Source organism: Mesoplodon bidens (genome assembly GCF_964165515.1).
Source record: "Mesoplodon bidens genome assembly, chromosome: 7".
In the NCBI taxonomy this organism is placed as follows: domain Eukaryota; kingdom Metazoa; phylum Chordata; class Mammalia; order Artiodactyla; family Ziphiidae; genus Mesoplodon; species Mesoplodon bidens.
In genome coordinates this window covers 73,186,603-73,208,538 of record NC_138164.1, presented here as the reverse complement: position 1 = coordinate 73,208,538, position 21,936 = coordinate 73,186,603, and the positions used below count along the sequence as shown (strand labels likewise).

The 21,936-nt window shown below is 39.7% G+C and overlaps 1 pseudogene across 1 annotated transcript; it reads left to right on the top strand.

Moving 5' to 3' along the window:
• Window positions 1–521: 521 nt before the first annotated feature.
• Window positions 522–1,005, top strand: LOC308619752 (protein FAM136A-like; annotated as a pseudogene). The gene has a single exon. The product of its transcript is annotated as a protein FAM136A-like (transcript).
• Window positions 1,006–21,936: the final 20,931 nt, after the last annotated feature.

The following is a 21,936-nucleotide window of genomic DNA, read 5'->3' as shown; positions in this document are numbered from 1 at the left end:
TTTCAGTTCCACAGTGGTTACAAAAGTTATTACAAATAGACAAGGTGGGAAAGGTAATCTGAGGCCCGAGTGTGTCTTTCTTCCTCAGTAGTGGTAGCGTCTGGTCAGGGGCAGAGACTGACTCTAATGAATTTTGACTTCTCCAAACATCTGATACTATACTTCACACAGAATGAAGTTTTACAAGATTAAATATTTGTTGGATAGAGTCATTTCTACTGGAAAAAAAAATGAGACTAATAAAGGATGAATTATGAATTATGTCAATAAAAAATTACTCTTCACACAAAAGAAAGTTATCACAGTGTTGGTAAGTCTGTGGGGAAATAATTACAAACACATAGTTAGTGGCCATATAAATTGGTTCATCCTCTTTGGAGAACAATTTGAGAATATTTATCAAAATTTTACTATACCCACCCTTTAACCCCAGTAATTCAACCTCTGAAAATCCATCCTACAAATGAATGTATGCATGTGCAAAAAAATAATGTGGATGTGGGCGCCGGCACGGCACGGAGCAGCACCGTGTCGCCATGGCGGAGCTGCAGCAGCTCCGGGTGCAGGAAATGGTGGACTCTATGGTGAAGAGTCTGGAGAGAGAAAACATCCGGAAGATGCAGGGCCTCATGTTCCGGTGCAGCGCCAGCTGTTGTGAGGACAGCCAGGCGTCCATGCAGCAAGTGCACCAGTGCATTGAGTGCTGCCATGCACCTCTGGCTCAAGCCCAGGCCCTGGTGACCAGCGAGTTGGAGAAGTTCCAGGACTGCCTGGCCCGGTGCACTATGCATTGCAACGACAAAGCCAAAGATTCAATTGATGCGGGGAGTAAAGAGCTTCAGGTGAAGCGGCAGCTGGAGAGTTGCGTGACCACGTGTGTGGATGACCACATGAACCTCATCCCAACCATGACCAAGAAGATGAAGGAGCCTCTCATCCATTGGGAAATAGATGTCTGCTATTGGCCATCGGTGCTGAAGGCAGGAGTCTATTTAAAAAGAGAAATGGGGATTGGGGTTTTCTAAGGAACGTTTATGAATAAGGAAATTAAGGATGGAAGCAAGTTTAAGGCCTACATCACTTGCCTCTGGACACTGGTTCCTTTGTGTTTGAAAACTAGAAAGTGAAAAAACCTGGTGCTAAAATTGGGGTCAGTGATAGCACAGGAGAGTTTTTGTGAGCCTGAATTTCACATGGGAAGTGCTTATCCTGGCAACAGGGAGTCTCCCTACCAAACCAGAGCCCTCCAAGGTACCAGATTCTCTTACTACACAGATACCAACAGGCTGACAGGTTCATCTGACCTGCTTATGAGCTGGTGGAGTGTGAGGAGAGGTGTTTCTGTTTGTTGCCAACCTCCTGTTTGCCAGAAGGATCACTACAACATTTCCCACAAACTGGAAATAAAACAAAATCCATGAGGTCACTAATTTAGAAGGGGAAAGGGGGCTTCTGGGGATTTGTTTTGCATGGTTTTGTTTTATATACAAGGGCATGAAGCTACTTTAAGATGTAGAGTTGGGAGAGGTAGTTCCGATAAAAACTTTGAAAGGATCCTTGCGGATATTCATTTCTGGCCGTCAGGATGTGGATGCGCATTTCTTAAAATTCTCACACATGACATCTTTCAGCCTGGAGACCCTGCAAAAATATAAGAAGCGGTATCATACTGGTAGGGGAAACAAACCTTCCCTCTGACTGGCAGCCATGATGAGCCCTGAGGCTGTCAGCAGCAGAGTCAGCGGAGTGACAAGACAATCTTGCAGTGACTCTCACCCTTGAAGGGAAAGGGGATTTTGATTGTGCTATATGCTAGTATTCAAGAATGAACAGTGAAAGAGGAATTGTTAGCTGCTTAATTAAGAGAGTTATGAAGTACTGGCTTTGGAAAAATCTGATTTTCATAAAACAAAATAGAATGAAAGCCTAAACCCAGTATTGCTTATTTTGCCCCTGTGATAACAGAGCTCTGTTGAAACAATCCCTTGGCAACACGAAGGTCAAAGGAGAAAAAGTAAGCAACTCAGGGGCAAGCTGTGACTCTTTTAGAGCAAAAAATGGGACAGCCCTCCGTTACCAAATACTACTTTTGCAACATGCGTTGTTCTTGCCCCAGTTCTGGCACCTTATCGTTTTATTAAGGACCTTGTGTTTTTACCAACTTATTACTTGAAATGATAATATAGCCTGTCTGTTTGCTGTTTCAAGACTGTGATATATTTTCCTAGTGGTTTGGTTTTAAAAATACATAAGACTTAATTTTTCTTCCACTATTGTGTTTCTTTCCTTATATCTGGCCAGTGAATATATAACTTTGTCAGGATGCTTCTCTCTGTAATGTGTGAAATAAATTTAAGAGGTCCAGGGGAGTGAAAAATAAATAAATAAATAATGTGCACAGATGTTTGCTGCATTATTTTTAAAAACAAAGAAAAAATAACCTATATGTCTATTAATAGGAAACTAATTAAATAAACAATATTACTTCCATTTATTTAGAATATAATGCAGCCATTACCATGTCACTGACATGGACCAAATGTAGCAGATTTGTATATGCTGACATGGAAAAATCTTCAAGATAAACTGGTACTTGGGGAAAAATTGATTAAGATATAGATTAGTATAATATGTGTATTTTATAGTGTAAAAGTAAACACACACACACACACAGAGCCCAGACAGTTCCTGAAAGAATACACAAAAGACAGTTGATAGTGAAGGATCTGTATGATAGAGACCAACATTTCATTTTCCACTCAGTTTGAATTTTTATTCTTTGTATTGTCTTCTTTATCATAATGAAATACTTACAAACAGAAAAAGAAAGTTATAGAATTGCAAAGGTAGAAGGGGCATTAGCAGTCATTAGCTCAGAAAGGAGAAGTAACAAGTAAGTTGCTCAAGAACACACAGCTATTTGGTGGTAGAACTTTGACTAGGACCAGGTCCTCGGACTCCTACTTCAGATCCCTACCCAAGTTTCTCTAACAGTATGCATACTGGCTACTATTTATTGAGAACCTACTTTATGCTGTGTGCAAGGCATTATACTAGGCACTTTATAAAAAGTAGCTTTAATTCTTTTTTTAAAAAATTATTTTATTAAAGTATAGTAGATTTACCATGTTGTGTTAGTTTCTGGTGTACAGCAAAGTGATCCAGTTATACATATATATAATAGTTTGCATCTGCTAATCCCAAACTCCCAATCCATCCCTCCCCCACTGCCCCTCCCCCTTGGCAACCACAAGTCTGTTCTCTGAGTCTGTTTCATAGATAAATTCATTTGTGTCATATTTTAGATTCCACATATAAGTGGTATCATATGGTATTTTGTCTTTCTCTTTCTGACTTACTTCACTTAGTATGATAATCTCTAGGTCCATCCATATTACTGCAAGTGGCATTATTTCATTCTTTTTGTGGCTGAGTAATAGTATTCCATTGAATATAGGTACCACATCTTCTTTATCCATTCATCTGTCAGTGAACATTTAAGTTGTTTCCATGTCTTGGCAATTGTAAGTAGTGCTGCTATGAACATAGTGGTGCATGTATCTTTTCGAATTATAGTTTTGCCCGGATATATGCCCAGGAGTGGGATTGCTGGTTTATATGGCAACTCTATTTTTAGTTTTTTAAGGAACTTTCATACAACTCAATCAAAAAATGGGCCAAAAACCTAAATAGACATTTCTTCAAAGAAGACATGCAAATGGCCTGGTTGGAAAAATGCTCAATGTTGCTAATTATTAGAGAAATGCAAATCAAAACTGCAATGAGGCACCACCTCACACCAGTCAGAATGGCCATCAATAAAAAGTCTTCAAATAACAAATGCTGGAGAGGGTGTAGAGAAAAGGTAACCCTCCTACACTGTTGGTGGGAATGTAAAATGTTACAGGTTTAGTTCTTAGAAGAACCCTGCAAAGTAGAGTTTGGAAGTATCATAAGCGTCATTTACTATTCAGAAACTTTTACATCATTGAGCAAATTCCTATGTTAGGGTAAGTGGCCTGGAGTACTAGGTACTTCATACACATCATCTGAACTTTCTCTTTCACCTTATAAAAGTAGGCATTATTGGGCTTCCCTGGTGGCGCAGTGGTTGAGAGTCTGCCTGCCAATGCAGGGGACAAGGGTTCGAGCCCTGGTATGGGAAGATCCCACATGCCATGGAGCAACTAGGCCCGTGAGCCCCAACTACTGAGCCTGCAAGTCTGGAGCCTGTGCTCTGCAACAAGAGAGGCCGCGACAGTGAGAGGCCCACACACCGCGATGAAGAGTGGCCCCCCACTTGCCGCAACTAGAGAAAGCCCTCGCACAGAAACGAAGACCCAACACAACCACAAACAAACAAACAAATAAACAAACAAACAAATAAATAAATAAATAAACAAATAAATAAAATTCACCTCTTATAGATAAGGAAACCAGGCACCTTGGTAATGATTATACAGGTGGTACGAGATGAATCTGGGATTCCAACCCGTTTACCCAACTCCTAGATTCCTTTTATTGATACTACTTCTATTCTGCTCCTTAACACTATGAATATGAGAAGAGAACTTATTTTAAAGTTTTGGCTGGCCCCGCCTCCCAGCCGCTCCGTAAGGACAGTGAACTCCCTGCGACTAGGGGCCATATATCTTTGCACCCTCAGCAGGACCCAGCACAAGACTGGTACAAGGCACGCTTCAGCAAATGTTTTTTAAATGGTATTAAACAAGATTTCTAGTTCTATGTTAAACAGTAGTTGGTGAGAGTGCAAAAAATCAAATTCCAGTCTGCCTGCCTCTAAGGCCTACATGTTTGACCACCATGCAACACTGGTCCAGTGAAGACTCACTCACAGACTGGTGGAAGACTGCTGAGCCAAGAAAAATGATCTTACCTCATGCTTCAGTGACAAAATAAAAGCCATCAGACATGGCAGAATTGTTCCAGGACCTTCATCTTCCCACCACTGAATCTTTAAATCCATGTTCATCTTTTGTCTCATTCCTTCCTGTTACAGTGAAGGGCCTGAGGACCTCTCCTTCTCTCTGAGGCCCAGTGCTTCAGACCCCAGCCCCTCCTTTCCCTTCCATTATTCCCTTTCTCTTCTGTATTCCCATCCGGTCCCTCTCTGTGGTCTCTGGGTCATTCCCAGCAGCAAACAAGCATAGTCTACTATTTCCCATCTTAGAAAACTCATTCTTTGCCCCTCCTCCTACCATCACCTTAGCTCTCTGAGCTCTGTTCCCGTTCACAGCCATGTTTCACAAGGAAATTGCCTACACACCTAGCTCCACTTCAGCAGGATGGGGGGCAGTGTTTTATTCCTTCTGACCTTGGAGGGTCAGTAACAATCTACCCTCCCATCAGCACTCTATCCAATTATTCCTGTTTTTTTAATTTTATTTATTTTTCATGATAATACATTATAAATTTTATAGTATACATATCTGTACAGTTTGAATAAATTATAAAACAAATACGTATATACCTGTACCCATCACCCATCTTCAAAAACAAATCATTTCTGAATGACAAAACCCATCATGTAGCCCTCCTCAGTCACATCTCCTTTCTCTCCCTGAGGTAACCAGTGTCATTTTTCATGCCTTGCTTTTTTGTATGGTTTTACAACATATTACTGCATCCATATATTGTATAATGTTGCATGCTGTTCAAATTTATATAAACATATTCTTTCATGAAAAAAATAAAGTTTTGCTAATTGTTATGATAACTTGTCAGTTAGCTATTACCAGCAAATCAGTAGTATTATTTCTTTATGTGATGACATCCCACTCAAAAATCATACATTTCATTGCCCAACTGTATCATCTGGCTCTTTCACTACCACACACTGTTTCGTCTGTGATTCCTGAGCCAAAATCTTCTTTCACAGCATTGCTTGCCAACATTCAAGCCCTGGTTTGCTGCAGAAAAATAAATCCTAAAAACACTTCAGATTCCAAATCCAATTCTGCCTGTCCATAGCTACTTCTCCTCTTTTAGAAAGTATTACAAAAATCACAGAGTAAAAGGAGTAATGCTACAAACTAATTACTGCACATCTGCCACCGTCTTACTATATTCCTCAACTTACACTTACAATTCATTTATAATTGGGCTCCACATAGTTCCCAGTGATAGTTATTTTAGTTTCAAGACTTAAAATTCAATTCAGCAATTATGTTCATCATTAACATTATGAAAATGCATGGCTCCAACTATACATACTAACAAAGAGCCAGTGGGAGCCAAGGTTTCAGCCTCTTGAACCTACATTTTTCTGTTTTCCGTCTTTGGGGCTAGAATCATGCTGTATATATAACTTAGCTTTATTTCCATGAAGATATTTAAATGATAAAAATATTTCTACATGGTTAAGTTTATGTTTTGCCTAGCATATAAATCGCTTATCCTAAGGAGAGATATAAATAATGAATTTCTCATGAAAGTTGCATAATATCTATAATTTCTTTAACTGTTTTATTGAGATATAATTAACATACAATAAACAATACATATTTACAGAGTAACATTTAATACATTTTGTCATATACATGTATACCTGTGAAGCCATCACCACAGTCAAAATAATAAGCATATTCATTACCCTCAGTGAACTCAATACACCTTTGTAATCTTACCACCTACCATTCTCCATTTCTGGCAATCACTGATCTGCTTTCTGTCACTAATGTTAGATTAGATTGCATTATTTAGAATTTATATAAATGGAATCACACATTATGTACTCTTTTTCACTCAGCTTAATTATTTTGGGATTTATCCATGTTGTGGCATATAAATAATACAAGTAAAGCTTCTCTTAATATTTATGTATAAATCTGTGTATGGATGTATGCTTTTATTTCTCTTGAGTGGAACGACTGAATTATGGTAGTTCTATGTAGAACTTTTTGTTAAACATTTTACATCACCACCAGCAATGTATGAGAGTCCCAGTTACTCCATACCCCTGCCAACACTTGATATGGCCAGTCTTTTTAATTTTAACCATTCTAAGAGGTATGTAGTGTTAACTCACTGTAGTTTTAATTTGGCTTTCCCTAAGTACCAACAACACTGATGATCTTTTCACCTGCTTGTTTATCATCTGTTTATCTTCTTTGGTAAAGTGTCTTTTCAAAGCTTTTACCCATTTTTTATTGTATCATTTGTTTTATCATTATTGAGTGTTGAATATACTTTACATATTCTAGATAAAAATGATTTATTAGATATATGATTTGCAAATATCTTTTTTCAGTCTGTGGCTAGTCTTTTCATCCTCTTAACTGTATCTTGCAAAAAGCAAGGCTAGTTTAACTGGGAGAGAGAGAAGAGAGAAATTATCTACATCATTATAGATCCTATAGTCATAGAATAATGAGGATATATTATGAACAATTTTATGCAAACTAATTTGACTGCTTAGATAAAGTGGACAAATTTCTTAAAAACACAACTTGCCAAACTAAAACAAGAAGAAATTGAAAATCTTAATAACTATATTAATATACAAATACTTATACATTTTCAGAAAAAAATCCTCTTCCCAACTCATTTTATAAGGCTAGCATAATCCCGAGAACAAATCCTTGAGGATAGTTTTTAAAATCTCTCATTAATATAGGCTCAAAAATTCTAAACAAAATAATGGCAAATGAAATCTAGCAATATACGAGAAGGGTAACATTTCATGACCAAGTGAGACTTATCCTGCAAGTTTGGTACAACATTCATAAATCAATTGAATTAATACACTAAAACACAATAAAGGAAAAAATATGATAGCAGTAATAAATGCAGAAAAACATTTGACAGAAATCAACACTCATTCATATTAAAAAATATTCAGCAAAGAAAAAATAGAGGAATTTTTTTTAAAGGTTGATTTTTTGGGCTGCGTTGGGTCTTTGTTGCTGCACACGGGCTTCCTCTACTTGCGGTGAGCGGGGGCTACTCTTCGCTGCATTGCGCACGCTTCTCATTGCAGTGGCTTCTCTTGTTGCAGAGCATGGGCTCTAGGCACACAGGCTTCAGTAGTTGCAGCATGCAGGCTCAGTAGTTGTGGCTCATGGGCTCTAGAGCACAGGCTCAGTAGTTGTGGCGCACGGGCTTAGTTGCTCCACGGCATGTGGGATCTTCCTGGACGAGGGATCTAACCCATGTCCTCTGCATTGGCAGGTGGATTCTTAACCAGTGCACCACCAAGGAAGTCCCACAGAGGAAATTTTTTTTCAATTTGATAAAGAGTATCTACAGAAATCCTCCATCACACCTAATGATGAAATGTTAAATGTCATTCCTCTACAATTAGGAATAGGACATGTTGATTCATTTTCGGCACTACTACTCAACACTGTACCGGAGAGTCTAGCCAGTACAGTAAGTCAAGGTAAAAAGGTGAAAGGTATGAAGATTAGATTAGCGTAAGTAAAACTGTCTGTCCTTATAACAATGTCTTATAAAACATATAAGACAATATGATTGCTTACATAGGAACTCCTACAACTACCCTACCCAAAAACCTACTGCTATCAATAAGAAAATTTAGCAAAGACACAGGATACAAGTTCAATATCCAAAACTCAATTGCACTTATATATAGTAAGAAAAATAATTGAAAAAATGAAAATTAAAAAAGCAATACCACTTACAATAGCATCTAAAAATATAAAATACTTTGGAATATATTTAACAAAAATGTGCAAGAGCTCTAAAGTATAAAACATTACAGAAAGAAACTAACGAAGACATAAATTTAGGAAAAATAATTTTTATTCATGAATTGGAAGATTCAATATTATAAAGTTGCCAAGTCTGCCCAAATTCATCTAGTCAGTCTCAGCAGGTATGGCAAGCTGATTCTAAACTTTGTTTGAAAATACAAAGGACTTTGAATAGCCAAAACAATTTTGAAAGTGAACAAAGATAGAAGAATTATACAACCTGATTTCAAGAATTACTAAAAAGCTACAGTAATCAAGTCAGTGTGGTATGTGTGAAGAGCACACAGGTAGATCAAAGGAAAGAAGACAGACCAAAGATAGACTCCCATATACACAATTTATTTTTAACAAAGTTTCCAAGGTATTTCCATAGGAAAATTACATTCTTTTAGCAAATATCAGTATTACTGGAAAACCTTGATACCAACGTAATACAAATTGATCCTTGACTTTTAGCCCACACAATGAAAAATTCATTCAAGGTGGATCACAGACCTAAGCAGAAAGGCTAAGACTATAAAACTGCTAGAGGAAAATGATAGAAAACATCTCCATATCCTTAGTGTAAGGCAAGTTACCTAAGACATAAAACACACCAGCTATGAAGGAAAAAAATTGATAAATTGGATTTCATCCAAATTTAAAACATCTTCAAAATACACTACACTATTAAGAAAATGAAAGATAAGCCACAGATTGGAAAAAAATCATAATACATATACTTAACAAAAAGTAGATTTCAGGATATGTAAAGAATTCATATAATTTGTATTTTGAAAGTCAGACAAATTAAATAGTGGGCAAAAGATTCAAGCAGGCATTCTTCTTTTTTTTTTTTCCATGTCTCCCTCCCACCCTCCCTATCCCACCCCTCCAGGTGGTCACAAAGCACCGAGCTGATCTCCCTGTGCTATGCGGCTGCTTCCCACTAGCTATCTACCTTACGTTTGGTAGTGTATATGTGTCCATGCCTCTCTTTCACTTTGTCACAGCTTACCCTTCCCCCTCCCGATATCCTCAAGTCCATTCTCTAGTAGGTCTGTGTCTTTATTCCTGTCTTACCCCTATGTTCTTCATGACATTTTTTTCTTAAATTCCATATATATGTGTCAGCATACAGTATTTGTCTTTCTCTTTCTGACTTACTTCACTCTGTATGACAGACTCTAGGTCCATCCACCTCATTACAAATAGCTCAGTTTCATTTCTTTTTATGGCTGAGTAATATTCCATTGTATATATGTGCCACATCTTCTTTACCCATTCATCCGATGATGGACACTTAGGTTGTTTCCATCTCCGGGCTATTGTAAATAGGGCTGCTATGAACATTTTGGTACATGACTCTTTTTGAATTATGGTTTTCTCAGTGTATATGCCCAGTAGTGGGATTGCTGGATCATATGGTAATTCTATTTGTAGTTTTTTAAGGAACCTCCGTACTGTTCTCCATAGTGGCTGTACCAATTCACATTCCCACCAGCAGTGCAAGAGTGTTCCCTTTTTTCCACACCCTCTCCAGCATTTATTGTTTCTAGATTTTTTGATGATGGCCATTCTGACTGGTGTGAGATGATATCTCACTGTAGTTTTGATTTGCATTTCTCTAATGAGTAAAGATGTTGAGCATCCTTTCATGTGTTTGTTGGCAGTCTGTTTATCTTCTGTGGAGAAATGTCTATTTAGGTCTTCTGCCCATTTTTGGATTGGGTTGTTTGTTTTATTTGTTATTGAGCTGCATGAGCTGTTTATAAATTTTGGAGATTAATCCTTTGTCAGTTGCTTCATTTGCAAATATTTTCTCCCATTCTAAGGGTTGTCTTCTGGTCTTGTTTATGGTTTCCTTTGCTGTGCAAAAGCTTTGAAGTTTCATTAGATCCCATGCGTTTATTTTTGTCTTTATTTCCATTTCTCTAGGAGGTGGGTCAAAAAGGATCTTGCTGTGATTTATGTCATAGAGTGTTCTGCCTATGTTGTCCTCTAAGAGTTTGATACTGTCTGGCCTTACATTTAGGTCTTTAATCCATTTTGAGCTTATTTTTGTGTATGGTGTTAGGGAGTGATCTAATCTCATACTTTTACATGTCCCTGTCCAGTTTTCCCAGCACCACTTATTGAAGAGACTGTCCTTTCTCCACTGTACATTCCTGCCTCCTTTATCAAAGATAAGGTGACCATATGTGCGTGGGTTTATCTCCGGGCTTTCTATCCTGTTCCATTGATCTATCTTTCTGTTTTTGTGCCAGTACCATACTGTCTTGATTACTGTAGTCAAGCAGGCATTTTTCAAAAGAAGGTATACAGCTCTCCAAGAAACACATGAAAAGATATTTAACATCATTAATCATCAGAGAAATGCAAATCAAGACCACAATGAGGTACCACTTTACAGTCACTAGAATAGTTACAATTAAACAGATCAACAATGCAGGGCTTCCCTGATGGTGCAGTGGTTAAGAATCCACCTGCCAGTGCAGGGGATACGGGTTCGAGCCCTGGTCCAGGAAGATCCCACATGCAGCAGAGCATCTAAGCCTGTGCTCTAGAGCCCGCAAGCCACAACTACTGAGCCCATGCGCCACAACTACTGAAGCCTGTGCACCTAGAGCCTGTGCTCCACAGCAAGAGAAGCCACCACAATGAGAAGCCCGCGCACGGTAAAGAAAGCCCAATGCAGCCAAAAGTAAAAAAAAAAAAAAAAAAAACGCAAAATGCTGTCAAAGATATGGAGCCACCATAACTCTCCTAGACTGCTTGCTGGTAGGAATGCAAAAAAGATGCTGTTTAAAAAACAGTTTGGTTAATCATACACTTGCTGTATGACTCAGCATTTTAACTCCTAGGTATTTACTCAAAAGAAATGAAAACGTGTTCACACAAAGTATAAAAATGTTCACAGAAGTTTTTCATAATAGCCCCAAATTAGAAACAATCCAAAAAGCCATCAACACGTAAATGAATTTTAAAAGTATGGTAAATTCATGCAATGGACTGAGTAATAAAACGAAAGCAAAATAACCCTCACGACATCATGAATGAATCTTACAAACATTATGGTGAGTGAACGAAGCCAGACACAAAAGAGTGGCTACATGATTTCAATTATATGAAATTCTAGAACGGGCAAAACTAAGCTATGTTAATAGAAACCAGAAAAATCATTTGAGCAGAAAAAGAGTAGAGGGTGGAGTGATTGAGTGCATGGAGGACTTTCCTAGGTGATAAAAATGTTCTTGCTTGGGGTGGTGGCTATACCAACGTATTCATTTGTGAAAACTCATTTAACTGAATACTTATGATCTGGGCATATCATCTCATGTAAATCATACCTCAAAAGTATTTTTTTAAGGGTTCCAATCAATGGGTAGAGAGAAGGGCTTTTTAGGCAGGAAGACAGCTTTTACGAAGGCTCAGAAGGAAAAAAAAAGTTAGTGCTGCAAAGTGGTTTATAAATTACCTGTTGGATGTGTAATGGCCAATTTTAAATCTCTCTAACCTACCTGTGTGTGTTAACTGAATTACACACTCAACATACGCTCTCAGCAGGTTCACCATATGTATATATGGCGTGGTATAGCATGAGAGTTTAGGGGTTGGGCTCTGGAACCATGAAGCCTGGATTCAAATCCCAGTAACATCTCCCCTCTTGTTAAGTAGTTGTGAAAGTCTGGGCAAATATTTGATTTCTCAATGCCTCTATTTTCATATCTCTAAACTGGAGATGATGATAGTAGTTCCATTCTAAGCTTGTGAGGATGACATGAATTAATACATGCAAAACATTTAATGCTCATCATATAATAAATATTAATTAATACTGAGGACAGAGTCTCTGTCTTATTCATCATCACTTCCTGATATGTAATAGATTCTCAACTGATATTTATTGGTTGGCAATAAAAATAAAAGAAGTCTGGTTGTTGGATCTAGAAAACAAAGAAGGGAGATCCAACAACTACCCATGTCTCTTCTGCAGCCCCTGGGCTAGAAAATGATCTGTTTCCAGTTCTGGCATTTTCCCTGCAGATGAAAGCTCCTCAACAACATCCCTAATAGCACACCCGCCAGAAGGTGGCCTTCTGTGCAGCTATAGAAGTAGAGCTAATTCATCCTAGGACCCACACAGAATATAGAGGAACTAATCATTTTAATCTCAACACCTTTTCTTGCTTACCCAACAACATTCAGTAATACTTGGGAATTAAACATTTTTGTGTACAATTCTCATTGACCATGACAAAATTATTTTTTATTCATTTATTCCAAACAATATACTATAAATCACAAATTTAATATGGCCTCTACTTCTTCTTAGGTAACAGAGTTGATCATAAAAAATATTTTCCAAGAAAATCCCTCATGTGTATAATTTGCTCATCATAAGCCCTCTAATCATTGTGCTACCCTGCCTCTCAGAGCCTGATACCATTGGAACCAATCCCCTGAATCAGAATCTCTACCAAAGTCTAAAAATCACTGACCTCGTCAAGCCACCTAGTCTGCAGGAATAAAAAACTGAGACCCGGAGAGAGGAAGAGTCTTGTCCAAGGCCACACAGGTTATTGTTCATTCAACCAACACAGACGTCAATTGAACAGATGTGTAGTGTGACAACTATATATGCCTTGTAATGGACACACTCTGGAGCTTCATGAAAATAAGAATTGGTCAGAGTCCAAGATGCCAGCCTTCCTCCTTGTGCTCCCTTCCTCCTTCTCATGGTGCCTCAAAGGAAGAGAAGTAGAAAGGGTGCCTCTGAGAGGAAGACCAAGAAGAACTTGGAGTGGGTAAAACTGAAGATAGCTTGATAAGTTCCCTAAGTCAGTTTTATAAGGAGCTGCCTGTGATTTACTAATCCCTGTGTGCCCTGGGTTGGCTAGAAAGATGTTCTGTCCTCCCACGGCTCAGTAAACAAAATAGAATTTTATATCCACATTAATGGAATGAAACTTGCAAAATATACAGATGGAATGGAAGGGGATGGGCTGAGCTGGGATGGGATAGGATGGAATGGGGGAGCCCAGGAAGGAATCTGATTACCTTGAATTGAATGAAATCAAATACAATCCCATCTGTGGGGAGTGGGCAGGAATCTATATGGTCATGCATCCACACTCTCACTTTTCCCCTTGTGGCAAGAAATTCTGTGGCAAAAGATGGCATCATACACCATCTTGGCCTCTCAGCCTGAAGAAATAACCCACAGGGTCCATTAGTCCCAACCAGATAGTCCAAGACCTCTAGTATGCCCGAACTAAGATGAAAGAGGGTACCTGAGATTAGGGAAAGAGAAACGCTGAGACTATTATAATGTCTCACCCACAGAAACACAAATTAACATCAGAAAGGCATCAGATTTTCAGCCTGCTTTCCCCGTGCCAAAAAAAAAAGTTTCTGACCACTTTCTGAAGACAAAATTATGTGGATGAATACAATATTCCTTACTTGAAGAAAACAGACCGATCAATACTTCACATTGAAGAGAGAAGGTGTGGAAAAAATGGGCTCAGGATTGAGTCTGGGACCTGGTCCACTCCCATCTTGAGCTAAGACTGAGGACAGCACCGCTGCCTATATCTCTGCCAGGACCTTCATAAACCTGAAATCTAAGGCTGTGATTCATCATTATCTCGACGAGCACCACACTCACTTCAAAGTTCTCAGGATGTTCTTGCTGCTTCTTTGATGAAGAGAGCAGCTTTGTGCAGGGAAATCATCTCCATCAACACAGAGGCAGATGGGCAGCCCACCAGAGCGTAGCATCTGAGTCAAGGCTACTTCAGACAGATCCTTTTGCTTCTGCTGCAGTACCTTGTGGCTGCTGTGTCAGAATATTTCAGATGCTTTGTGATTCAGAATATTCGGGGCAAAATTGTGTGGCAGATACAGGTTTTCACCACCACTCTCCTTTCAACCTCTATGTTCATGGGCCAGCTCACTCCCCATCCTGATCTACCTTCTTTTTTGGGGACTCAGTACACTCTCAATAAATCTTGTGCCTACCCTGTTCTCCCTAATTTGCCTAACCACTATGCTCTAGTACATAGTATATGGAGAATAAATGTTAATGTCCTTATCCTTCTTGTTCAGATAGCAAACGAAAATCAGTTCCTGGCTTGTTGTAGCATCACATGATGGAAAACTCTACAATGGAAGAGGATGATTCTGTTAATGGTTTGACTTTAGGTTGGTGATTTTCTGTGGGAATGAAGCAGGGCAGCAAATCGGGGGATTGGGCTTTTATTTACATCTGCACATTGACAACTTAGAGGCCATCGAGGCCATTCTCTGTAACCTGTCAAATTCTACATTGTCAGTCAGTCATTGGACAAAGCTGCTGAATGGCACCTTCATGTAACAGGAACTGTCCTAGTCACTGGGGAGCGAGGTAATTTGGACATCCAGCACACAGAGTGGCACATAGGCACTATTCCTCACTTCACAGAATCTTTTATGACTATTACATTCACTACTATTATTGTCAGGTCTGCTCATGGCCTTCCCTATTCTTAGGCCAGGGATTATTCTCTGAGGCTGACAACAGTGACCTTTATAACATTGAACATTATGTTAGGTGAGATACTTCCTTCTACATTCAGTGAGTCATTTAGAGGATGGTTTTCAGGTCTTCCAGAGAGTCACAGAGAAACCATTTGGAGCATGACTGCAATCCATCAGAATCAAGCTAAGGAGACTTTATTAACACCTATGTAGGGCTTCCTCCCCTTGGATTTGCCAACTCCCCTAAGATTTTCAAATTATCTCTTCTATTGCTTCCCTGACATTTGACTCTAATAGACTGAGAAGCAACAGCATCTTAGAAAATAGAGTCTTTCTTATCAAAGTAAATCAGGTCAAGAAAGTGCAAAAAGCAAAAGAATCCTGAAAGTAATGGGAAAGCATGAGTGCCTTTTATCATCTCTGCCAGTTATCACCAACCCATTGTCCCCCTCCCACACATTAGACTTTTCTTCCAGATGACACAAAGACTCCACCTAGCTTTTTTCAGTTTCTGTTGGGACCTTTAATGGAGATTTCTAGCTCCTGCTGAGGCACACCAGAGCTCAGAAATCCTATCCACCTTGCCAACGCCTACAAAGACAACAAGTCAGCTGGTCAATAATTCAGCCTTCAGATGAGGCCCAGCCTGTGGTCCCACCTGCTGCTTTCTACAAATACAGCTGGTCCTGAGCAATAGTGGGAAGCAAAATATTGATGCAAGTGATCTACCATCTTCTATCAAAGTAGATCCCACAGATATCCTATCACACTTTAGGGAAATTAAAGAAAAATGGCTACAGGTCTTTTGACAATCCTGCCATCAGAGATGAGATCTTTGTCCCCTCCCCTTGAATCTAGGCAGGTTTGTGACTTACCTGTAACCAATAGAATGTGATAGAATGGAGACTCTGAGACCTCTGAGGCTCAGTCAGAAGATGTAATACAGCTTCTGCCTTGTTCACTGGGACACTCACTTTTGGATCCCTGGGATTTCATGTAAGATATGCAACTTTCCTGAGGTTGCCATACCGTTAGAAAGTCCAGGCAACTTGGAGAAGCCACACATATGTGTTCTGGTCAACAGCACAGCTGAGGTCCAAGATGATGGCCAGCATCAACTGCCATACATGGAAGTGAAGATGCCTTCATATGAGTCCAGTCCCAGCCATACACTCTCCCTGTCATTTAGGGGTGAGACAAGCCATTCCCACTGTACCTTATCTGGAATTTCCGACCCACAGAATCCATGGACATAATAAAATGGTTGTTTTCAGCTATGGAGTTTTGAATTAATTTGTTAGCAGCACGAGTAACTGGGACATACAAATGAACTTATTTACGAAAGAGAAACAGACTCACAGATTTGGAAAACAAACCTATGATTACCAAAGGGGAAACCTGGGGGGGAGGGATAAATTAGGAGCTTGGGATTAACATATACACACTACTTTATATAAAGTAGATAACCAGTAAGGACCTACTGTATAGTGCAGGGAACTCTACTTAATATTCTGTAATAACCTATATAGGTAAGAATCTGAAAAAGAATGAATATATGTATATGTATAACTGAATCACTTTACACCTGAAACTAACACAACGTTGTAAATCATCTATACTCCAATATTTTTTTTTTTAAAAGGACTAACTGGGACAAACAGTGTATGTAAGGTTTAAAGTCAAACAGGCTTGCATGTAAGTTCCAGCTCTACCTGCTATATAGAGTTAGCAAGCTACTCAACCTCCCTGAGCCTGTTTCCAATCTGTAAAGTAGTGATGATAAAACTCCCAAGGGAGTTTTTGTGAGGAATCAATGAAAGTATATGGAAATTGTACTCCACCCAAGGGTGTGTTCCCATTTTCCCCTGCTACTCTTCCTTCCTCTCAGATCTGACGAACCAATTGGTTCATCAACACTTGCTGTCAATGGTGCTAATGAAACTAACCTATTATCTTTCATCTGAAATCTAATTCATTTATATAAATAATAAGCAGCCGAAGGGCATGCTTGCTCAAAAGAGAGCTAAAAAGAAAAAGGGTTTTCCTCTTCCTGGTTGACTGACAGGAGGGACTTCAGTCAGTGCTGAGATTTTTATCATTATTCTAGTTAGAAGCCAGCTAAAAGCCAGTTTCCTGTGGACTCTACTAGACTGCAGTGCTTCTCAAAATTCAGTGAACATAGGAATCAACTGGGATCTTGTTAAAATGCAGACTTCGATTCAGTGGCTCCTAGGTGAAGCCTATGATCCTGTATTTCTAATGACCTCCCAGTTTATGTTCTACCAACAGCACTTTGAGCAGCAAGGTCCTAAAAGACCATATGAAAGGATAGTATTGATTATTCCATAAATAACTCTGCCCCCCACTCTGCAATAATTCATTTTCAACTCCACTCCAATTAGCATGACTTGTGGTTGCCAAATCCGGAACCTGCCTTCTTGCAAGGGCCGCTCCCCTGGCTTCAGGCTAACTAGTCATGGACATCTTCAGCCATCCTTTGTGAGGGTCGTGCAATGCCCTAACCTTTTCTCCCCAGTCAATTTCTCATGCAATGTTTATAAGAAGCCAGTGATCAGGGATGATTCCGCCCTTTCACAGTTGGGAGAGAGTGAAGGAGAGGCTATGGTGCAACACTGGAATCCAGTTCCTCTAATCAGGTGCAGTGGTTTCCCCCTCAGCTGTGGCACACCAGGGTAGTGACATCAGCTTACCATGGGGGAAAACATGTCTAACATCCCACAACTCACCCAAGTGTTAACAGGGCAATTGGTTGGCAGCTATTTGGGAAGACATACTTAAGTGAGAAAGTATGAGAGATTCATCTCTGCTCTCTTATGTAAACTTAGTTAGTGATATGGGGAAAGAAAAGAAACATATTGAGCATTTACTATGTACTGAGGGTTCTGCTATGTGCTTTTCCTGCATTATACATTGTAATACTCCTAAGGCATTCCAGGGTAGATGCTATTAAGCTTGTTTTGCAGATGAGGAAATGCAGTCTCAAAAGCATTAAGTGAATTTGCTCAAACTCATGAAGGAAGAAGTGATGGAACAGGCTTCAAGGCAGGTGTGTCTGACTGTAAAGTTTTCCTGTTTGCATCTCTTGTTTCTAGGCATAATGTTTTATTGAAGAAGTGCTATGTCAGTCAATGAATTTGTGCAGATTTGATGGAATGGTTGACTTATTGACAGATTAGTTGATATGGCTGGTAGGGGGGTCAATGTATCTTTTGACCAAGTCAGCCCCATAGCTGACTTCCATGGGTTCAAGTCTGCTTATAATTGATGGGGCTCAGAGCTCTGGGGAGATGGTCTCACTTGTTGGGTTTGGCTCCTAAATACAGGGATTCTCAGTAAAGGCAGCAAGTTTGTGGGCATTGTAAGCCTTGCAATGCAAATTAATTTGAGTCTTTTATTCTGGACTTTCCTCAAATTTGAGTCTTGGTGTATTCTGACTGAGGCTAAGATTCTCAATCTAGCAAAAGGGAGAGAGAACAACTTTAACCCAGAATTAAATAGAAAACAAGTCAGGATTTATCCAAGTTGGATGCAAGATGGCAGCTTGCTGTGGGACCTCTCAATGACAAGGAGAAATGGCATAAGAGATGGCCTTATTTATGCGAAGATTTGTATGGGGATCTTTCATTTGCTCACTGTCTTAGGTTTCAAGGGACAGATTCAAGCTAGCTTAAGACAAGGAGGGTTGGTTATAAGGAATTGGGAGTACTTCGTAGAAGGCAATGATGGGAAAGACAGCTGAGCCACATAAGAACTAGAAAATCTATGTGCTGCTAGCCTCTTTGTCCATGCAACTGTTGCTCTCTGGAGACACATGGCCTCTTGTATCTGCTAGAAATTGACTACATTCTTTTTTTCTTTCTCTCTCTGGACCATTTTCTCTACAAGGCTCTTCCTTCCTGAAACCTCATAATATCCACCTGCATGGAGCTCTACGTTGCCATAATACTGACTCTATTTTCACCTTGACCTGACATCTCCCTTGCCCATGGCCATCTGACAACATCTGGGTCTCTTCGTTCAAGTTCTGAAGACAGAATCTGATATTCATTCAGGGTCAGTTCTGACTGAGAGTGGAAGTCACCTCATACAAACATTATTCTAGCCTGGACTCTAGGGTGGCAGGAGGGTTTGGGGAGGCACTTCCAAAGAAAGGAGAATGACCTTAGCAGACTCCCCAAATATATTTACTACATACCTGAGAGGCTGAAGGTAGAAATAGCTTAGGTAGAATCTAGCCTAAAACCTCAAAGAATCATAAACAGAACAGAACAAATAAGGTTCCAGTACCCCCTCAAGTATTTATATTCTATGATTTTTTTTCCTCTCTTGTACAAACCATTTTCGTATATGAAATATACATCTCACGTACAACGCTCAGACTGGGTTTGAATGCCAGTGGTGTGTCTCATAAGATCTATATTTTTACCAGTAAAATGAGGGTCTTTTTCCCTGACTTCCTAGAATAGTGAGAACCTGCTATGTGCCAGGCATTGTGCTCAGCCCAGGAGACATGATCTGTGCCCAAGAAGCCACTATAATTGCAGGGGAAATAGATCAGTTCAAACAAATAATCATTCTACCACAGAGTTTTCAAAGTGTGGTCAGATGACTCCCCATTTATGGTGGAGCAATGGGACTCCAATATTAGGATACACGAGAATCTCCTGGGGTTTTGCCTTAAATGCATATTCCCAGGCCTCGCCCTAGATATACTCAGCCAAAAGTTCTGGGGTTGGAACCCAAGGACGTATATTTTAAGCAAGCCCCCAGGAAATTCCAGAGTGCAACGTTTGAGAACTGCTGCTCTATCTCAGAAGAGTCACAGTTGAGGCCATGCTGTGGCCATGGGGATGGGAGTCTCTCTGCATAAAGTATCTAGAGAAGGCTTCTCCAAAGGTGACATTTGAGTTGAGTCCAAAATGTGTTTGCCAGGAAGAGAATGAGAGTAAGAGAACTCCAGGCAGAGGGAAAGCAAAACCCCAGAAGCATGAAAATGTTGACAGGTTTTGAGGGGGCAGAGAATAGATGTTCCATCTAATTGGAACATTAAACTTCTGTAGAAAGAGTGGCAGGATATGAGACCAGAGCCAGACTGGGAAAGGCCAAGTATGCAAGGCTTAAAAATAAAAGGTTCAAGGGGTCCTTTAAAACAGTTTCTCTGTATTTTCCTTTAATATTGTAGGGAAGGAACAATAATTTTCCCTCTACCCTTCTAGGTTCTTGGGGGAGACCGCCTTATAATTAAAGACAGATTAACAAGAGAAAAACAAAGAGAAGTTTACTAACATGTACACCTCCTGTACACATGGGTGAGATGCAGGAAAACTGATTAACTACTGAAATGATCCAAACCACCACCTTAAGTACCATCTCCAGCTAAAGACAAAAGAAGATTGAGTGGGAGGCAAGCTTGGGGGGTTGTCAGGCAAAGCACAGTAAACAAAGGTAAGGTTTTTTAATGCAGATTTAAGTCCATTCCTTCTCCACTGATAAATTTCTAGAGATTCAGTCATTCTCATTTTCTGGGTACAAAGAGGAAGACACACTTACAAATGGAAATTTCCCTTATAAATGTAAATGTCTCTTATAAAAGGGTAACTTCTTTTTTCAGAGCTTCTCCTGTGTCTTCTATTTCTTAAAAATTACCAACTTAAAATAATTCTTATGTCAAAGAGGTACATTTTGGGGTGGCAAACTCTGTTCCCCTTTCATATCACTTCTCTAAAATTTACTTTTCCTGCCATTGCCCTGGCCCACGAAAGGCTTCCAGAATCTCAAAGCAACTGCTCATCCAACACTACTGTTAAAACAATATAGAGACAGAGGGCCTGGAGCTGGTTACAGATAATATCACTGACAGGAAGGAGAATTGAAATGCATCCCGAGGGACTTCCCTGGTGGTGCAGTGGTTAAGAATCCGCCTGCCAATGCAGGGGACACAGGTTCGAGCCCTGGTCCAGGAAGATCCCACATGCCGCGAAGCAACTAAGCCTGTGCACCACAACTACTGAGCCTGTGCTCTAGAGCCCACGAGCCACAACTACTGAAGCCTGTGCACCTAGAGCCCATGCTCCACAACAAAGACAAGCCACCGCAATGAGAAGCCCGCACACCACAACAAAGAGTAGCCCCTGCTCGCAGCCACTAGAGAGAGCCCGCGTGCAGCAACGAAGACCCAAGGCACACAAAAATAACTAAATAAATTTATTTTTAAAAAAAAAAGAAAGAAAGAAATGCATCCCACGATCTGTCAGCTCAGGGAAAAAGGAATCCATTCCTCAACCTTCTCTGGAAAGCCTTAGCAGACTGGGATTGTTTTGGCTGGAGTAATCGGAGTAATCGTTCCAAGAGCTGCTTTGTTTCCTTGCCAAACTGGAGAGGCTGGTATTCTCCAACAGTTTTCTCCCCAAGCAGGAATATCAATGACCTTGAGCCAAACTTCCCTACTGCCTGCTGCTCTCCAAGGACCTGGCATTTTCATTTCAAAGTCTTCCAAATAGCCACATACAGTTAGATTAAGGGCAAAAACCCACACCCAGAAATGTTCTTTCTTTTTTTCTTTTAATGTCAATAGGGACAATTTGCTTTTAAAATAGTCACCTAAGGTATGATTGATAGGAAATTACTACTTGTCATTTCCGGCTCTGTGGGAAATGTCATTCAGTCAAACTTAACTAAG